The following is a 20,842-nucleotide window of genomic DNA, read 5'->3' as shown; positions in this document are numbered from 1 at the left end:
TGGCCTTGGCATTCATGGACCTTTAAGTCCAGCAGGGATGACATAAACTGAGCTGGGATGGCAGGAGTGACGAGACTGACCTAAGAGAGGCTGTGAGAGCCTGTGGCAAAGGAACTCATCCTATCTTGGGGAATTAGGGAAGGCTTCCCTCAGAAGTGGAATTTAAATGTTTAGACCTGAAAGATTACTAGGCATTAATTAAGTGAAGGCTTAATTTAATGTCCGCTGGCCATTTTGTAACCTATCTAAGCCCCATCAGGCTTTGGGGAGATGAGAAAAGCAAAGTTTGGGGTGGAGGTAGGGTGGAGCAATTTTTATAATGAAAACTTAGGGTGTAACACCGGGAGCCAAGAGTGCCTACAACTGAAAGCAGGAGAATTGCATCCATCATCCATGTGGAATCTAAGCCCCCTCTCAGTATAGATGTGGAGTGGACATCACCATTCCAGGGTCCACAGGATGGAGGAATAGAGTATAGATTAGAGTGGACTTACTGATATTCCATTCATGAACTATTGTGATTAGTAATCGAAGAAAATGTAGCATTGACTTGGAGAAAGTGGCCATGGTAGCTGCTGAAGGTAAGGAGTGGGAAGAAGAGATGTGATGTGGGGGCATTTTCAGGACTTGGAGTTGTCCTGGTGGTACTGCAGGGACAGTTACTGGACATTGTATATCCTCCCATGGCCCACTGGGTGGACTGGGGGAGAGTGTAAACTATAATGTGGACCATTGACCATAAGGTGCAGCAGTGCTCAGAGATGTATTCACCAAGTGTAATGAATGTCCCATGATGATGGAGGAGGTTGTTATGGGAGGAGTGGGGTGAGGGGGGTGGGGGGTATATGGGGACCTCATACTTTTTTAATGTAACATTAAAAAAAATAAAGACAAAAAAAACCACACACACAGAAAAACTTAGGGTATAAGAATCAAAGCCATTTAAAGAACCAGAATGTGTTTTCCCCAACCCCTGCACCATGCCCTGGGCATCAGCCTTAAGAACCCGGGACCTGCTCTAAGGAGTAGGGGAGACAGGAGCAGGGACTGTGCAGGTGTTTATACAACTTACTGAGAGATGAAGGTGCTTGTCAGGTAAAGGTGTTCCTGCTTGCCCCTGTGCCCTCATACCTACCTCCCTGCCTCCCCTGAGAACACACACTCACATACCTTCCTTTCACCTTCAAAGTCCTGTTTTTCTGGAGTCAAATGACCAGGCTGAGTCCTGGCTCCACCACTTACCCGCACTCTGGCCTTGAGGAGGCACCTTCACCTCCCTGTGCCTCCGTCTGTGACATGAGGTAATAATGCCCACCTGCTAGGGTGGTCGTGAGTGTGAGATGAAATCATGCCTGGGAAGGACTTAGGGTGATGCCTGGCACCAACTAAGCCTCAGCAAGTGAGAGAGTATTAATATTTTAAGGTCCAACCTCTTTTAAGAAGGTAACTAAAATAACCTTTGTGGATCTGTGATTTATATGAGATTCATCTTGGTCTTAGAATTAGAGGCATAGTTTTTTCCCTCCTTCAGCCAAAGACCATCTAGAACAACCCTGGGGTTAAACGAGCTGGCTTTGATCATTGCAGTGGGGGAGAACATAACCCTGTGAACCACAGGGTACCCCAATAAAAGGGTGTTAGAAAGGATTTGGACTTTGGGCTGGTGACTTGGGAGAAGAGTTCAAGGAAAAGTGGATACTTGCTTTAGACCAAATGCTGTCAGAAAGCCACAGCAATTCTGTGGTTGGGTATCTCTATAAGTCTCGTCTCTGGGGAAGGAAGAGTGGCCTGAGGATGCACTGTAATTAGTAAAGAAGCAGCAGCCACTCCTTTTGGCTGAGAGAGGGAGTGTTTAGTATTCTCTGGGTGGTACAGTGACCTTATTTTTGCCTGTGCTTAGACAAAATTATGAAGTGGCCTTGCTTTGTCTCATTTTTTCATGTTCTCAGAGTGGCCTTGACTGAGGTTGGTGCTCTGTGAGATAGTTTATGGTCAATAGGAAAATAGCACGGTGTAGCGGCGACTGCCAGGCCAGCGCTAAATGTCAGGGGCTGTTTTCATTTTCTTTCTCAACTTGTTTAGCAGCAGCTTTATTTCTGCTAGTTTACTCCCTCCAAGGAAATGGGAAGTGAATATATTCACTCATTCAACCAAATACCAACTTAGTATCTGTACCTGCTACATACCAGGCACTGTGCTGAACACAAGGTACAATGATAGAATCCCAGGTTAAAGGACCTCACTGTCTAAGATTAAAAGAAATTTGAAGAGTGTCTTCAGTCACCCATTTTGCTGGTTTAAATGCCTTCTTCATCTTTCCCACAGAAAGACACTCCAGCCTGGTTCTGGGTAACTCCCGCCCCAGTAGGCAACCCTGAATATTACCAAACTGATCCTTACCTTGATCTGTAATCTCTCGCCCCATATAGTCCACAATTCGGAGCCTTGTCTACCCATTAAAGACATAGAGAAATGTTCCATGCATGTTCTCTGTAGCACCTCTGTACACAGTCAACCCACGGAAGTGTACATGAACCCTGAATTATCCGTTTTCAGTGCTATACTGACTGCTCTTACATTCTTCTCAGAAGATTTTCATTCAACAAGTGCCTTAATGCTGATTACATTTCCTTTATAGCTTTGCTCTTTAGATCTACTGGGCCTGATAGAGGGCAGAGACCATGCTCCGGACGGAGTTCGTAACTAGATCACTGCAGAGGCTCTTAGGTGCGATGGAGGGTGAGAGTGGCCAACGCTAGATGGCAGCATCTTCCTTCAGAGCTGCCACACCAGGCTCTTGGAGGGCTGAGTTCCGGTCTCAGAAGTGTAGAGGCCAGGGTAAAAGGAGCCTCCAGAAATTATCTAGTCTATCCCCCTACCACTAGGTGGGACAGCCCCCGGCCAGACACACTTGGATAGGTATTTATCCCATCTATAATAATTGCTAGGAAAAGTGGGCTCCTTGCCAATAGTAATAACCCATTTCAATGTTTTAAATTGTTGCCAGTTGAAAGTTCTTCCTAAACAACCCTACTACATACCATCATTTAATCCTATTTTCTTTCCTTTCTTCATATGAAATTTGATTTAATCCAGCAATTACTAGGCACATTCTCAGTCCATAAACAGAAAGACAGCTATCTTTTAAACCTAACTTCTTCAGGGGGGGAAAAAGCCTAATCCTTTAACCTCTTTTACCTGCCCTATTCCCCAGCTCTTCATCTACCTGTGCTGCTGTGCCCTGGGTATGCTCTACAACGTCTCATGCTAGGGAGCCCCAAAGGTTTGACATCCTCCTGGGCATAGATAAGACACCCAGTTTCTTTAAATTGTAAAGTTAACCCCACAAAACATAATATGTATAGTCTGTGCCCTTTACAAAACAAGCGTCCATAAACTTAACTTAAAATTGGGCCCTGTGTGATATCAACACCATATATTTCTCAAATACCTCTCGCAAAGTCTAAGGACTTGAACTGGTGCACTACAGTTTTGTTTCGTTTTTTTCCTTCCGCTTTCCCTACCCCACCCTGCTGTTTTTGCTCTGTTTTCATTTGCTGTGTGATCTTCTGCATGTTTCTCTTTTTGCCTTCTCTTTTTGTCTTTCTCCTCTAGGATTCACAGGAATTTGATCCTAGGGACCTCTAATGTGGAGAGAGGTTCCCTGTCATTTGCACCACCTCAGTTCCCGGTTTCTGCTGCGCTTCACCTTGACCCTCCCCTTATCTCTTTTTAGTTGCATCATCATCTTGCTGAGTGACTCACTGGTGCGGGCACTCAGGCAGGCACTCGGCTTGCCATGTAGGCACTCAGCTCGCCACACGGGACTCACGTGGGCACTTGGCTGACCATGAAGGCACTCGGCTCACCACTTGGGCACTCATGCAGGTACTCGGCTCACCGTGTGAGCACTCAACTCACCATGCAGGCACGTCCGTGGGCACTCGGCCTGCCACATAGGTACTCAGCTCACCACGTGGGCACTTGGCTCACCACGCAGGCATTGGCTCGCTGCACAGGCACGCTTTTTGTCTTTTGCTTTTTCACCAGGAGGCCCCAGGGATCGAACCCGGGTCCTCCCTTGTTGTAGGTGGAGGCCCTATCACTTGAGCCACATCCGCTTCCTTACAGTGTTTTTTAGAGGTATAAATTTTATACAGTTTCTACAAAATTGAGATGGAACAAGCCAATAATTTACCATTCTGAGATCATGTTTCATTGTCAGAGCCAGGCATAGATCCTGGGTATTTTGGTTCCCAGTCCATTCAGCCATCTTTTTATTTTTATTTTTTTTTAGAGAAATTGTAGATTTACATAAAAATCATACAGAAGATGCAGAGTTGTCATTTTCCCTATTGTTTTGCATTAGTGAAGTACCTTTGTTACAATTGTTAAAATAATATTATAATTGGATTAAGTATAACCCATAATTTATATTAGGATTTACTGTTTGTGTTGTTCAATCCTATGCCTTTTAAAAATGTTTATTCTGGTAACATATGTAACCTAAAATTTCCCCTTTATTCACATTCAAATATAGAATTCAGTGATATTAGTTATATTCACAGTGCTGTGCTACTATCACCACCACCCATTACCAAACTTTTCCATCACCCAAACAGAAACTCTGTACCAATTAAGCATTAATTTCCCATTTCCTACTACCACCCTGGTCCCTGGTAACCTGTATTCCTAATTTCTGTCTTTATGAATTTGCTTATTCGAATTATTTCATAATAATGAGATCACACAATATTTGTCCTTTTGTGTCTGGCTTATTTCACTCAACATGATGTCTTCAAGATTTATGCATGTTGTCACATGTATCAGAACTTCATTCATTTTTGTGGCTGAGTAGTATTCCATTGTATGGATATACCACATTTTGTTTATCCATTCATTGGTTAATGGACACTTGTGTTGCTTCTGTTTTTGACAATTGTGAATAATGACACTGAACATCAATGTGTCAATATCTGTTTGAGTCCCTGCTTTCAATTCTTTTGAGTATGTGCCTAGAAGTGGATTTGCCAGGTCATATGGTAATTTATATTTAACTTTCTGAGGAATGCCAAACTGTTTTCTACAGCTGCTGCACCATTTTATAATCACACTAACAATGACCAAGTGTTCTTATTCTCCATATACTCTCTAACACTTTTTTTTTGTAATTTATTTTTAAAAGATACTTAGATTATATAAAATGTTACATTAAAAAATATATGGGAGGGAAGCAGATGTGGCTCAAGAGATAAGGCCTCCACCTACCACATGGGAGGACCTGGATTCAAGCCCCGGGGCCTCCTGGTGAAAAAGAAGAAGAGAAAGCCTGACCATGCGGCAAGCCAGTGCCTGTGTGGTGAGCTGAGTGCCCAAGCAGTGAGCCAAGTGCCTGTGTGGCAATCCGAGTGCCTACATGGTAAGCTGAGTGCCCATGCGAGTGCCCACATGGCAAGCCAAGTGCTGCATGGCTAGCCAAGTGCCCATGTGGTGAGCCGACTGCCCACATGAGTGCCCACATGGTGAGCCAAGTGCCTGTGTGGTGAGCCGAGTGCCTGCATGAGTGCCCACATGGTGAGCCAGTGGCCACACAGCGAGCCAGTACTTGAGTGGTGAGCTGAGTTCCCATGCAGCAAGCCAAGTGCCCACGCAGTGAGCCAGTGCCCACACAAGTGAGTCCTACAGCAAGATGATGATGCAACAAAAGAGAGATGAAGGAGAGAGTCGAGGTGAAGCACAGCAGAGACCAGGAACTAGGTGGTGCAATTGACAAGGAATCTCTGTCCACATCAAAGTTCCCTGGGATCAAATCTGAATGAATACTAGAAGAGAAAGATGAGAAGAGAAAAAAAAGAGAGAGAGAGAGAAAAGATATGGAAGATCACACAGCAAATGGACACAGCAAAAACACCAGGGCAGAGGAGGGAGAGGGGAAGAAAAAATATATGAGATTCCCATATGCTCCACTCCCCACACCTCCCACTTTTTCCCACATTAACAGCTTCTTTCATTAGTGTGGTACATTCATTGCAATTGATGAATACATTTTTGAGCATTGCCACTAAGCATGGATTGTAGTTTACACTCTCTTCCATGGCAAGATATATAATGGCCTATATCTCATTGCAATGTCATTCAGGTCAATTCCAAGTCCTGAAAATGCCCTCATATACACCTCTTTGTCCCTCTTTCTACTTCAGCACCTCCTGTGGACTGTCTCCACATCAATTATATAATTTCTTCCATTGCTAGAATCACAAGTCTATAGTAAAATACCAATAAGTTCACTCTAGTCCATATTTTATTCCCCCATCCTGAGGATTCTGGGATGGTGATACCCACTCCACCTCTAATTGAGAGGGGGCTTCAATCCCATATGACTGATGGATGGGACTCTTGCTTGAAGCTGTAGACTCTCTTGGTTCCTTGTGTGGTGTTTGTCCATCCTCACTTCCTTGTCAGTTGTCCTGGATGGGCCCAATGAACTGGAGAGTATGTTGTAACTCTCTGAGGCTCAGGACCCAGCTGGCACATGAACAGCACAGAGATTCAAGTCCGTGGACGTACACCTACTAACTCCAGCACCAACTATAGGTTCAAATAAAAGGGACAGAAGAGGCATGTGTAGAGAAGTCACATCTGAGTTCAACTCTGTCACACTTGGGAGCACAAATTCCAAAGTAGGACCCACTGGCAAGGCACCAAACCCCAGAGCTATCTGTCATGACTGTAGGACCTGGGTGTCTCCAGAGCCTTCAGGAGCCCCACTATTTGGGATAGTATCTGTTTTGGCTGTCTATGAGATCCTGCTAAGATGTGCAGAAGCGTTACCTCTCTTATGACCTCCCAACTCATTTTGAAGTCTCTTAGCTATATAAACTCATTTCCCCCCTTTTACTCAAGGTTTTTTTTCCAGTTGCATCACCAGCTAGTGCTTGGTAGTAATCCCTCGATGCCAGGGAGGCTCATCCCTGGAGTTATGTCCCATGCTGAAGGAAAGGTAATGCATTTATCTGCTGAATTTGGCTTAGAGAACATGGAGCTTCTCAGGAGGTAAGTCTTAGGCACCCTACAACATTAGGCTAAGTTGCAATTTCAAGAGCAAAGGCTCATAAGCATAGTCATCAATATCAAGGGCCCATCAATGAATGGACCATCCTTCTTCACTAGTTATTGCCACTGTACTTGGGGGATTGTTGCTGTTCCATTAGAGAATGTGGCAGAGCTCCTTAGGATGGGAATTCAATATTCTTTTGGTTGTTGTGTGAATCTCTACCCACTGTGGCAATGCCCCATGAACATTTGAACATATTTATACACCTAATATGTATGCTCAGGTGAATTTCCTTCCATGTATTCTCCATCACTGACACCCCACACCAAGGATCCTCCCCTACTATAGTTGTAACCCTTCTGTGATCCAAAACTTCTTAAAAAATGAAGCCAAGAATATTGCCAAATTCTATTAATAGGAAAATGAAATAATGATAGGTTTAAACATATGAAATAAAATACTTAATAATTTAGAAAAACAAACTATAAGTTTTTTTAAAGTTGGGGTATTAAAGAAAATGAAAAATATTAAAAAAATTTTTTTTTCATGTTTTGCCTTTCATCACTGTAATATCTGTTGTCCTGTATGTGCAGTGGCATTTTTTCCCATTTCTTTCCCAGTGTTTTACTTTTTTCCATGTTGTCTTCAAAGAAGTTTTAGTTCACAGTAAAGTCACATACAGAATATAGGGGACTCCTACATACCCAACATCCTCCCCCTTTCCTCCCTTCCCTATTAATAACCTTTTTATATGTGGATGGTACATTTGTTGCAACTGATATAGAAATATAGGAACAAAGCTACTAACCATGGTCAATGGTTTACATTTTAGACCTTAACACGTTTTATAAATTTTTGGTGATATTTAACATGACCTGTATCCATCATTGCAAGATCATGCAGAACAACAACAAAAAAAATAGTCATTTTAATGAGTGTGAAATTGTATCTTGTTGTGGTTTAATTTTCATTTTTCTAATGGCTAGTGATATTGAAATTTTTTCATGTGCCTTTAGTCAATTGTATATCTTCTTTTAAAAAATGTCTATTCAAGTCTTTAGCCAATTTTCTAATTGGGTTGCTTGCCTTCTTGTTGTTGAGTTGGAGGATTTCTTTATATATTCTGGGTGTTAGACCCTTATTGGTTTTGTGGTTTTAAAATATTTCTCTCATTGCATAGGTTGCCTTTTTACTTTCATGATGAAGTCCTTTGATAAACAAAAGCTTTTAATTTTGATGAAGTCCCCTTTATCTATTATTTGTTATTGTTAGTTATGCTTTTGGTGTAAAGTCTAAGAAACCAGTTCTGAATCCAAGGTTCTGAAGATGTTCTCCTCTAGGAGTTGTATATTTTGGTTCTTCTGTTTAGGTCTTTGATCCATTCTGAGTTGATTTTTGTATAAGGTATGAGGTAAGGGCCCACCTCATTCTTTTGCAAATGGATATCCCGTTTCCCAGTACCATTTGTTGAAGAGACTGTCCTTTCCCAATTGAGCAGACTTGGCACCATTGACAAAAATCAATTGGCCATAGATGAGGGTTTATTTCTGAATTCTCAGTTCAAATCCATTTGTCTATCCTTATGTTTTGATTACTATAGCTTTGTAATAAGTTATAAAATTGGGTAATGTTAATTCTCCAGTGAGTCCCTTCTCATTTATTTCTATGCATATTTTAATTTATTTTCTTTGTGGTTACCATGGGATAAAATTTAACATCCTAATATATAATAATCATGTTTGATTTGAAACCAACTTAAGTTCAATAGCAAGCCCATATGCTGTTCTGATACTCCTATATCCCCCCCTTTTTGTTGTACTTGTTACAAATTATATTTCTGTACATCGTATGTCCAAAATCACAGATATATCATCACTGTTTAGGTATTTGCATTTTAGAACCTATAAGAAGTAAAAAATGATATTTTAATCCAAAAATACAATACATTAATACTGATATTTATAATTACCAGAATCATTTCAATTGTCTTCTTCAAGTTCACCGATTCTTTCTTCAGCCAGCTCTAATCAGCTGTTGAAACCCTGTAGGAAGATTTCATTTCAGTTATTGTGGTCTTCAACTCCAGCATTTCTATTTGGTTCATTTAAAAAATTGTTATCTGTTTATTAAAATTCCCATGTTTTTGGTTCACTTTTACCTCTGATACCTTTTAGTTCTTTCTCTGTGTTTTCCTTTCTCTCCTTGAGCATATTGAGAATCATTTTTTAAAAAGTCTTTGTCTGGTATGTCAAAAGTCTGGTCTTCATTGATGGTTTCTGGATTCTTATTCTGTTCCTTTGGCTGGGCCATCGTTTCCTGTTCCTTTGCCCATCTTGTAATCTTATGTTGCATATTGTACATTTTAATATTTTAAAGTGTTAGCTATTGGAGTTAGTCCCTGAGTAGTATGTACCTTAAATTTGTATCTAGATAGTGGTATTCAGAAATTTCCTTGAATACCAAGAGCTAACAAAAAGAAATGAACCAATGCAAAAAATACCTTTCACAGTCTTTGCAAATTGGTTCTGCATTGACTGGTACACTCCTTCAAAGTTTATCCCTCTGAATAAGAAGGTCAGCCCAAGAGAAATATGAAGTGCAAGGTCCCCTCCATCTTTTTTATGCCTGAGTCCTGTCTTTGGTTTGTGCTTGCTTGTGGCTTAGGAATTACCTCATTTATAGGAATTTGAATGCCCCCTCTCCTCCCTATGAAATAGACTTTCTTCTCCTCCCCATGCTCTGACTGATTTAAAGCAGATAATCCTCTCCCCCTAACTGCTTTGACTTGTTTCTTATGCAGCTTTTTCTGTCCACAAGTACCTTCAGTGCAAGTTCTTAAGAGGGTAAGCCTAAGAAAAGTTTCCTGGTTCAGTCTTTCAAGCTGCCACTCAATAGACTGGCACTGGCATACAGACACCCCAGTATTAGCACATAGGTGTTACTCTGCTCCATCTGGAATGGGACCTGGGGCCCACAATGGGAGGGCATGCTCATTTCACACCATGCTGGGAAGAGGGTAAAAGAGGGTCCAGTAAGGACTCCTTGAGCATCTCCTACCATTTTTAAAGTTGTGTTTTCTTGATTTGGTACTCTCTAAGCTACTACCACCTTTTAACTGTTTTCTGGAGTTTAAGGAAGATGGTTTTGCCAATGTTTGCTAGTTGTTCAAAGATTCTGCAGATGAATGGCATCCTGGAGCATCTTACACCACCATCTTGGTCAACCTAAGGACCAGCCACCCATCTTTTAATGTAACTTTGTTGTAGCATGGTTATATATACAAGATCTTAGCACCATTTTTTTTTTTCATTTTAAAAAGATGTATTAGGAGATTAGCATTTTAAAAAGATATGTCGTGGTGTAAGCATTTTATGTTTAAAAGCAATGTGCTGTAATGAAAAGCATATGTTTTAGAGTCAAACTATCTTAGATTACATGCCCAAATTTGCCACTTTCTGTCTATGCAGGCTTGGACAAGTTACCCATTCTCTGAACTAGCCTTAAAGTGATGTGAGAATTACCTGAGGCTATATGAGTATGTAAAGCACTTAACACAGTATTTGACACACAGTAGTTCCTCAATACTTGGATACAATTATTATTACTAGTCACGTATTTCCAAGAGGAAGGCATCTGTAAGGACATGACTAAAGGCTCATAAGGTCTGGGAGAACTCATACGGGGGTGTTATTGGTCAGATTTCACCACGATCCTTTACCTCTCAAGAAGCATAAGGAACTTGGGATGCAGGAGAGAAAGACCAAGGTACAGAAAGGCCAAGCACAGTAAAGGAGAATAGATCTGTGATTTAGAGAACTTAGCTTCCATCACTTGTCTTCCAGACAGATCTGTGTCTCATCCATTTCAGGTAAACTTTAGTGGGCTGGGGAGCAGGGCAGTGTTGTGGATAAGGAGAGTGTGATTTTGAATATCCCTTCCAGTCTGAGGACTTTCCAGTGAGAATCCTTGGTACATTTTCATTATCTACATTGACAACAACAACATTAGAACCTAATACCTTTGCTGTATTTAGATTATCATTGACTGCAGTTAAGTAACCTGCCATCGTTTTTCTATAAAGTCCTTCAGGACCAGGTTGTAATTTACTCTTTTCTGTTCTTCGGGCATTACCTAGCCTCCACCACTTTTATGTTTCTTGGTTTTACAATTGGTTGAATTAATCTACAATCCAGTCCTGGCTCTTCCACCTACTTGGCAAATCACTTCCTCTTCCTGGGCCTTGGTTTCACATTTGTAAAATGAAGAGGTGGTCTAAAGGTCCCTTTTGCTCTCATTTTCTGTAATACACAGTTTCTGCTCCTTTTATTGTCTCAAAGCTGTCAAAATGAAAATAAGCTACCAATTCTGTAGCTTATTCACAGTCCTTCCAGCTTAAATAAGACTTGGGCCATAAAATAAGAGGTAGACAAAAAACTAAATCGTAAACAAAATATACTAAAATAAAGGATGAAGTAGCAAAGACTGAAGGTATTTTCAGTACAGCCAGAGTTGCATTCAGAGAGTTGACTCTCTTGCCAGATGATCTTTGAGAGTCTGGTTCATTCAGATAAAAGAAATGATAGCTCTGGGGGCCATGGGATCTAGTGTCACTTCTCAGGTGTTCTCCCTGCTGCCAAAAAGGTTAGATGACATTGTCAAGCAAGGAACATTCTCATAAGCATACCTAGATTTTGAGGAATTCCTCCAAAGTATGGGGCAATACAGCATAAGTTGTAATTGGCATAATTTTGTGTGGGAAATCACCATCCGCAGCAGAGCCGATATGCTGGGCTGGTAGGAGGCAGCTGGTTGATCTTCATTGCTTCATCTCCCATGTGAGAGAGGAGATTAGAGAGGAGTGGGATGGGGATAGTCTTGAATAAGGTCCAATGAATGCAAAAAATTATATCACCTACCAATAAAGGTATTTTATTAATAATAACAATTTATTAGTAATAACAAGGTTTTTATTTTATTACAAACCTTACAACTATTTGAGATCTTTGCTGCTGAAATATTCTAATCTATGGAAGAGAACTGATGGTTGAAAAACAGGTATGTGAATAGGCTAGCATGTAGCCAGCTTCACAGGTCCATTGCTTGTTTATCTGCTAGTGACTGAGTACCCACTTTGGAACCCAGGGAAGATAAAATCTGTTTATATTTTGGACTGATATGATGGTAAAACAGCTTCAAATATATATCACAGTACTGGGTTGTGAGTGCTGCAATAGCATTTGGTAAATCTAAATGGAGTATTAATATTTTGGATGGAAATAATGGAACAAAATGAACCCACTCATTAGACTTTTATAGTTTTTTGTTCTGTTTTGTTGTTTTTTAGGAGGTACTGGGAATTGAACCCAGAACCTAATATATGGGAAGCAGGTGCTCAACCACTGAGCTATACCCATTCCCCTCATTAGACTTTAATTCACTCTTATTTCCTAAGGAAAAAAAGGAGTCCTTAGCTTTGGTAATATCTGGTTTCAATTATTAAAACTACTAAATGAATTATAAAAATTTGAAATTTTTAGTTTTGGTTTTAGTCATTAAGTATGTGTTGACCTTCCATTGTGTGCCAGGCTATAATACCATTCACATGCCAGGCACTGGCATAGAGGAGTAAGGTATGGTCTGTGGCTCCTAGAAGCTCTTGGCCTAGTGAGGAAACAGATATGTAAAACAAATAAATGGTAATTCCATGAGATGAGTCCTGGTGAGAGGTAAGAAACACAAAGGGTAGAGGGATCAGATGATCCTAGAGACTAGGGTGAGTGTAACCTAAAGGCAAGGCAATGTTCTTCCTACATATGAAAGGGAGAGGCCAGGTGACAAATGTGAGAGAGGAGGATCCAAGCCAGGAAAAGAAAGTAGCACAGAGCTGAGCAAGGGGTCTGTATGTCTGTGGAATCATATGTAAGTATGGCAACAAGTATGGGTGGGAAAGCAGGGGGTAGGAGTAGAGCAGAAAAATTAGAGGAGATAAGGATGGAAATGTTTTTTCTAAGTTAAGGAGCTTGGCTTTTGATTGGGCAACTAACCAAAGTTTTTAAGAAGTTGAGGCACAGTTTGTAAGACGGGTTAAGTAGAGGTGACAGTAGTGAAGAGTAAGACAATGGAAGACAGAGCATTGTCGGAGAGGGCAGTGGATGCTAATATTTTTGCCTACCCACCATTGCTCCCTTTTCCCAGGAATGTCGAAGATATCTATCCTTCTCCTCTGCCCCAGCTTGAATATGTGAACCTAATGAGAGCTGCCCCTGCCCCATTTTTTAAAAACATGGCCTCATCACGTTAGCTACAGTGATTGTTGTAGGGGTGGACACCAGATTTAAACTGGTTCAGTCAGAGTGTCTCATGCTCTCCACCCTGTCCACAACATTTAGCCAAAGTACAGGTATGTGATACAGTCTGAGACCTTCCCTGGCATTTCTGAATTTTGAATTGGCACGAAAGGAAGGGGGCCTTTCTTGATGTGAATTCTTGGAAGGTGTAAGTCTAGAGATGCTAGTGGTATGTCCCCTCTATGTGGAAGAAGCTGGTCTACAGTAGGGGCAAATTGGAAATAATACCAGGAGAGAAGAAGATAGGAGAGAGAGAAAGACAGGGTTTGGTGACATTTCATTCTCTGATTTCGGCAATCCTGAGGCTGAAAATCCCTGCCCATCTGTTAGTTTAGTTAACTCGAACCAGGAAATTGCTCTTTGTGCCTAACCTAGTTGAGGCTGGGTTTCTGGCTCTTGGCAACCAAGAGTCTGATTAATGAAGACAGGAAGATAATTAACTCTTGGCTTTGGCGCATTACTTTTGAAAAGGCTCTTTTCTAGATGGTAGTAGAGCTCAAGAGAAAAGTCAGGACTAGAGATACAGATTTGAAAGTGGTTGTTAAAGTCATGGAAATGGCTGAGCTCACCTAAGGTGAGTGTATAGTGACGAGAGGCCAAGGATGGAACCTTGAAGAGTCCAAGAGTGTGCAGAGGAGGAGACGACTGTTTCACAGTCAGGCCAGTTCTGTTTTTAGCCAATTCTTCCAGCTCAGGGTGCTCAGTGGGAAAAATGCAGTCTATGATGGTCCATTAGGGGATCACTAGCTTTCATTTAGTTTTGTGCTTTTTAACTGCTCTAGGCCACATCTTCTGAAATCTGCTGCCTATAGCTTTTAGACATTAGAATAAGTCTAATTCTCCTAGCTCCAAATGCTCTTTCCTATACAGTCATACTTCGGAGATAATTGCAGATTCAGTGCCAGACCACTGCGATAAAGTGAATATCACAAAAAAGCAAGTCAACCAATTTTTTGGTTTCCCAGTGCAATAAAAGTCATGTTTACACTGTGCTGTAGTCTGTTAAGTGTGCAATAGCATTAGGACTAAAAAAGCAATGTACATACCTTACTGTGACTCAGAGACATGAAACAAGCACATGCAGTTGGAAAAATGGTGCCGATAGACTTGCTTGATGCAGGCATGCCACGAACCTTCAGTTTGTGGAAAAAACGAATTTTCTGCTAACTGCAGTAAAGCAAAGCACAATAAAACAAGGTATGCTAGTGTTTGAAATATGTAATCTCATTACCTTAGGTTTGCTCTTTCTTTAGAGTTAAATCTCTCACTTCCTACAGCCTTTTCTCATCTGATAATTACCAAATTTGGTTAAATTTTTCTAAATGTTTGTGTTGCTTATGAAGAGTGGTAATCTGGAATAGGCATGGTATTCCAGATATAATATGACTAGCACAGACTGTGAGGAGCTAAGGCCTCCCTGGTCTAGATACTATACGGTTACACTGCCAAGAAATATGACACTTGTGAACAATAAGAAATCGTTAGTCTTTTTATTTTCCCCTAGAAATTGCTGGAAAACCAGACAAATAAAATCTATAATAATGTGATTGTATTTTTGAGCCTACATAAAGGCTCAAATATAAACATTTACCCCTGTTAAATTATTTTACTATAAAAGGGTGATTTTATATTTATTATATATTGTTTTATATAATTTTATATAGTATATTTATATTTTGTTTGTATTAAAAGAATTATTTATATGAGCAAATAATTGGAGCAACATATCTGGCCAAAAGTAGGGGAATGTTAAATAAATTACAGTACATGGAAAAGATGGGATATCATGTGTCTGTGAAAATGATCTTTCTGAAGAATATTTAATGGCATGGGAAATTGCTTATGGTATAATGTTAAGAAAAAATGCAAGGTCTGAACCAAATACAACAAGAAATTGTTAAAAGTCCTTCCTCCTGGGAAAGCAACTGGGACTCAGAGGGAGGAGAGGGAGTGTTGCTGTTAAATTTAATCTTATTGCTATTAACCCACAGTTCCGGCTTCAAGACATATCTTTTATGTTAATTCTATTAGCCTTCCATTTCATCTTTGTGTAATTCAAAAATTGGTCTGCCACGTTGGAGATGAAAGTTTGTCTTAATCACTGCATTGATCACCGTATTTTATTAGGAAATTCTTTTAGACTGAAAGGCTTCTTAAAAGATCATTTCATCCATATATCTACATCTGGTCAGTCTTGTGTGTTATTTTTTAGGAAGAATGCTATGCTAGGATTCCCACTGGTTGCCTGGAAATCAGCCCCAAATTCAGTTTGTGTCTCAATGTGTGATTTTGACCAAGACACTTAACTAAAATATTTTGTCCCTCCTACTAAAATAATGGGATTCATTTTATGTGAAGGTCCTCATCTAAGTCTAGTCACAGGAGACAAATGTAATACAAACAAGAGACTGTTGGATTCAGTTACAGCAGAAAGAAAGTAGATTAGAAACAAAGTCCTTTTCATCATAACGGTTAAGTCCCTGGAAAGAACTTCACATGGAAGTTTGAGCATGGACAGCACAATGTGGAAAATAAAAGAGAAAAGCAAAAAACGGAAAGATGAAAATGCTGACAAAGAAATTGAGATGCGTGCTCTTCGATGTGTTTGTTTTGATGATAGCAAGAGAATGATAAATTTAGACATAGACACTGTTTATACTTAACAAAAGTATGGTTTCTTTTCATAGACCTCTTGAAGGACAGAAGAAATCCATCTGTCTGAACACTGTTAGGTGTAGACTTACTAGAGGCAGAAACATGATGAATGGGCTGCCTTCTGAATATGTCTTTAAGTCTCCTGTCTACAAAATGCTTGAGCTACTGGAAGAGAAGTGTAACAAAATACAAGACAGCTTAATGGTCAATTTAACAAAGTATTTCTTGGATTAGGAGGTATTATCTCAGCAATAGGCATTCTAAACCAAAATGTTCATTATTTTGCAGTTTAAAATCATTATCATTTTATACATATAATTTGAGTGATTTTTAAAAGGCAATAAATGGATGTGTCTTTTTAAGAAACTGAGAGTAGCAGAATAAATGAGTTAGGATTGAACTGAAATAGAATCTTGAGTTCTCTTCATTTACCACCCCTTTCTCCCAAGAAGATATGTGATTATCTGGATGAGGAACAAGCTTCGTTTGTCCTCTAAAATTAAGGTTTTAGAATGAACGTCTGTGGGTTTTAACAGTGATGAAGTATTCCCCAGGATGAATCATTGTCTATTTATTTTTATTTATTTTTTTAATTTATTTCTCTTCCCTTCCCCCCTGCCCCAGTTGTCTGCTCTCTGTGTCCATTCACTGTGTGTCCTTCTGTGTCTACTTATATTCTTGTCAGTGGCACCAGGAATCTGTGTTTCTTTTTTTGTTGCGTCATCTTGCTCTGTCATCTCTCTGTGTGTGACCCCACTCCTGGGCAGGCTGCACTTTTGTCACACAGGACGGCTCTTCTTACTGGGCACACTCCTTGCATGTGGGGCTCCCCTACGTGGGGGACACCGCTGCATGGCACGGCACTCCTTGTGCACATCAGCACTGCGCATGGGCCAGCTCCACGCGGGTCAAGGAGGCCCGGGGTTTGAACCGCGGACCTCCCATATGGTAGGCGGATGCTCTATCCATTGAGCCAAATCTGCTTCCCCATGGTCTATTTATTATCCTTGGGAGAAAATCACTGACCACCTTGCAGCTGCCTACCCCAAGACCTTGCCATGGTCAAAGGAAAAGTTTCCTCTCTGTCTTCATGTCATGGAATTCCCACAAGAACTCATCTGCCTTTAGAATAAAGTACCATGCCTGCATCCAGTTTCTCCAGTCAATTCGTGATGGGTAATCGAATCCAGAGGTCGGAAGGATCTAAATAACAGCCTTCAACCCCCTGAAGACTTATTATGCAGAAGATGTTGGCCAGCTGTTCTTCACCTTTTCTGAGAACAGGGTAATCAGAAGGACCAGATTTAAGCTATCGCACAAGATGTTTCAGTTAGACACGAAGAAGAATCAACTGTTCTGGTGTGAAATTGCTTGCCTTGGGGATCTTTAAAACAGGAAAGACAAGCAGATGGAAGAGGTAACCTTCCAGAGTAAGTGTGACCCGGACATGGCCCTTGGCTGATCTCCCTTCAGGTAGGCATGTGCGTGTTCGTGGACCTGCTCTCTCCTGAGACTTATCACAAGGGGGGTTTATACCTTGTCTCTGATACTAAACTCTTAACAATTTTTAGGGTAATGCCAGTGTCTAGCATGCTACCTTGCATATTGCAGGCACCCAAGAAAGATTTTTTGAGTGAATGAATTAAATTCAGGTGAAATTCGTCTCTGGAAACCTTCAGTTCCTCACCTTCCTTTCTCATCCTCTTCCTCCTTTCAGGACCCTTTCCATTCCAGGTGATCTCCAAAATCTCTTACAGCTCAGGAATTATTGCAGTCTGGGTTACACAAATCTTATGTGACACCTGAATGTGAATTCCTTAATAACAGAATAATAACTACCATAAGCATTATTTCAGTTAGTCTTTACAATTCTTTGGGCTAGGCGTAATCATCACAACTTTACAGAGAAGCAAATTAAGGCTTTGAGAGCTCGTGATATATCCAAGGTCCAACAGCTAATACGGATATAAACCCACATCTGTCTGACTCCAAAACCCAGCACTTAAATACAGGGTTGTAGTAAGTTCTTTCACTGAGGAACATTAAAAAAGAAAAAGGTTGGAGGAGAGTGCAAAGGCATGGGTCTCCAAGATGGAATAGCAAGCTGTTCAACTGGGGTGAAGAAGATATAAATTGAACTACATGAGTTGCTGATTACCCACCTATGTTCAAGATCAGTCCTGGAAGCCCAACCGACCAAGCCTAACTGCCTCTATCCCAGTTATTGGGGCTGTTTACCCAGCTGGTAAGTCGCCAGGTGCCAGAAGTTATAGAGGTGCTTAGGTCCCTGATATCTGAGGTTGTGTTACTTATTGTAACCTTGGGACTCTAGCATTTCATCCATCTGCAGAGTTCGTTTCATTCCTCCCTTTATGAATCCCTGGAAATAAGATCTCTCCATCAATAGTGCGCTTTGACAGTTTATTTCCTACTTCTTCAGTTGTGTGTTGTTCTCATCTTGCACCATTAACCCACCATGGAGGAACAAGGCAGAGTTCCGCTAGAGAACACAGCTAATTTTTTGTTTATTGGTCAACACTGAAATTGACATATCCTGAGCCTTTAAGTGCTCAAGATCTCCCCAGTAGTTTTGTCAGCTCCACCCACCTCCAGGGAGCCTTCTATCTGAATCTCCCAAGTGTGGTTCTTGATCTCTGTTGTTGCATTTACCCCCTGGTGCCTGCTTCTTAAACTGCCAGCTCCCATCCTTCTTTGTCCTCTTTCATGTGCTCCCAAGCCTATGGTTGAGATTTAGTAATTTTATCAATTCCCGGTATTTACACTGGAAAACATGAGTCTGTGACCCATTGGAGGGGAGTTGTCTGGTGGTCTTCTAATCATTCCAGCTGTGGCAGACCCACAAAACTTCAGTATGTCCTTAATATGTGTGTATGGGGAAACGGACTTGGCCCAGTGGTTAGGGCGTCCATCTACCACATGGGAGGTCTGCGGTTCAAACCCCGGGCCTCCTTGACCCGTGTGGAGCTGGCCCATGCGCAGTGCTGATGCGCGCAAGGAGTGCATTGCCACACAGGGGTGTCCCCCGCGTAGGGGAGCCCCACGCGCAAGGAGTGCACCCGTAAGGAGAGCCGCCCAGCGCGAAAGAAAGTGCAGCCTGCCCAGGAATGGCGCCGCCCACACTTCACGTGCCGTGCCGCTGACGACAACAGAAGCGGACAAAGAAACAAGAAGCAGCAAATAGACACAGAAAACAGACAACCGGGGGGGGGTATTAAATAAATAAATCTTAAAAAAATATATATGTGTGTATGTATGTCTACATGCATGCATATATACAGGGCATGTAATTTATAAGTAGTTACACATACCCTTGAAAAAATACCCTGTTCATACTCATATTGCCCTAACCTAGCAAAGCCTTACTTTTCCTCCTGCCTGAGGCTTCCTGCTTCCTGAGTTCCTTCTACCTATTCATGATCATTATCCCCAGAACACTCACATTATGCCAAATGTTAGCTGTAGTTCAAGACCTTGAAGTGAAAAAGAGAAAAGGGACAATTTTCCTCATCCTGTATTTTGCTAGCATGAGAATCCTTTATATTTTTTCAGAAAAGATTCACTTTACCATCAGATGAATTTGTAATTCCTCAAGTATATTAATTGATCGTATTTACATACCTCCATCTTGACATTTATCAAGAATATATTGTCCTTTATTTCTACACAAGTTCTCCCTGCACTCCCCATCTCCAGGACTCTAAGGTCTTCAAACAGGGAGATGGTGCTTCTCAACTTTGTGTCTCCATCACCAATAGTACCTAAAACAGAATAGTGACATACAACATTGTTGAATGATGTAGGAATGCCCATTTAATTGTGTATGTGTGAGTGTGTGTGCATGCATGCGTATGTTTTATTTGCAAGGAGTAGATGCCTATTCCAGCTATCTCAAGAAAAGAGTTTATTGTAGAGATACATGAAAACAAAAGTGAAAAAAATAAAGATTTTGCCAATCTAAAACAAGCTGCCCTCTTTCTCTGTGCCTCAAAGTCTGTCTCATAAGAAACTTTCTCGTCTCTGCATATCTCCTCTTCTTTGCTTTGGTACTCACCGATCTGTTCCATCTCTACCTTCAGTCTAAATTCTGATTGGGTTAGCTAATTCCTACTAATCTCTTTGGACAGCATCCCTTTTGCCAGGCTGACTAGTGGATTGATGTCCAATTTGTGATGGGGTTACCTCAGGTTAGATGCCTACCCTGATCTAATCGTTGGCCACCCCTGCCTAAAAGACCACCTGGCCTTGCTGGCCTGAAGGGTGGAAGGCAGGGGCTGTGGCAGTGTGGTAGAGGGAATAATGAATGAAGAAACGTATTGCAATTCATAGCAGAATAGTCCTGAAAAAAGGTGTTGGGATACTTTAAAAAGCAAACAATACGTCTACTAACTACTGGGTGTTTGTTATGTGTCAACTTTGCTCCAAGCCTTTTAAACATATTCACTCATTTAAGTTTTGTGATGTAATATTAGCATTGCCATATTTAGCAAAGAAAAAATACAGGATGCCCATGCAATGTGTCGGACTTATTTATACTAAAAACTATTAGTTGTTTATCTGAAATTCAAATTTAACTGGGCATATTGCATTTTATCTTGCAACCCTATTTTTTCCTCCATTTTAAAAGTGAGGATACTGAGGTACAAAGAGATAACTCACCCAGGAAACAAATATGGCTTAAGTGATAGGGCTTCTGCCTACCATATGGGAGGACCTGGGTTTGATCCCTAGGGCCTCCTGGTGAAAAAGAAGAAGAGAAAGCGTGCCC

The 20,842-nt window shown here is 41.0% G+C and overlaps 1 protein-coding gene and 1 long non-coding RNA gene across 4 annotated transcripts in view; one reads left to right on the top strand and one right to left on the bottom strand.

Moving 5' to 3' along the window:
• Window positions 1-20,842, top strand: part of CRACR2A (calcium release activated channel regulator 2A) — a 198,735-nt gene that overhangs the window by 2,204 nt on the left and 175,689 nt on the right. The gene's annotated exons all lie outside the window — the stretch shown is intronic.
• The window catches only part of LOC139437084 (uncharacterized), a 91,005-nt gene that overhangs the window by 24,635 nt on the left and 45,528 nt on the right, over window positions 1-20,842 (bottom strand). For 2 of the 3 annotated variants that reach the window (XR_011646646.1, XR_011646644.1), the window contains exons 3-5: window positions 19,696-19,835; window positions 14,448-14,568; window positions 9,024-9,096 (exon numbers count right to left, since the gene is read on the bottom strand). This is a non-coding gene — a long non-coding RNA (uncharacterized lncRNA). Of the gene's footprint in view, window positions 1-6,451; window positions 6,589-9,023; window positions 9,097-14,447; window positions 14,569-19,695; window positions 19,836-20,842 lie in introns of all 3 variants that reach the window. The other variant, XR_011646645.1, reaches the window with a different exon arrangement.

This window comes from Dasypus novemcinctus, chromosome 20 (assembly GCF_030445035.2).
Source record: "Dasypus novemcinctus isolate mDasNov1 chromosome 20, mDasNov1.1.hap2, whole genome shotgun sequence".
NCBI lineage: Eukaryota > Metazoa > Chordata > Mammalia > Cingulata > Dasypodidae > Dasypus > Dasypus novemcinctus.
Note: the sequence above shows the minus strand (reverse complement) of the source record. Positions and strands in the feature narration are given on the sequence as shown.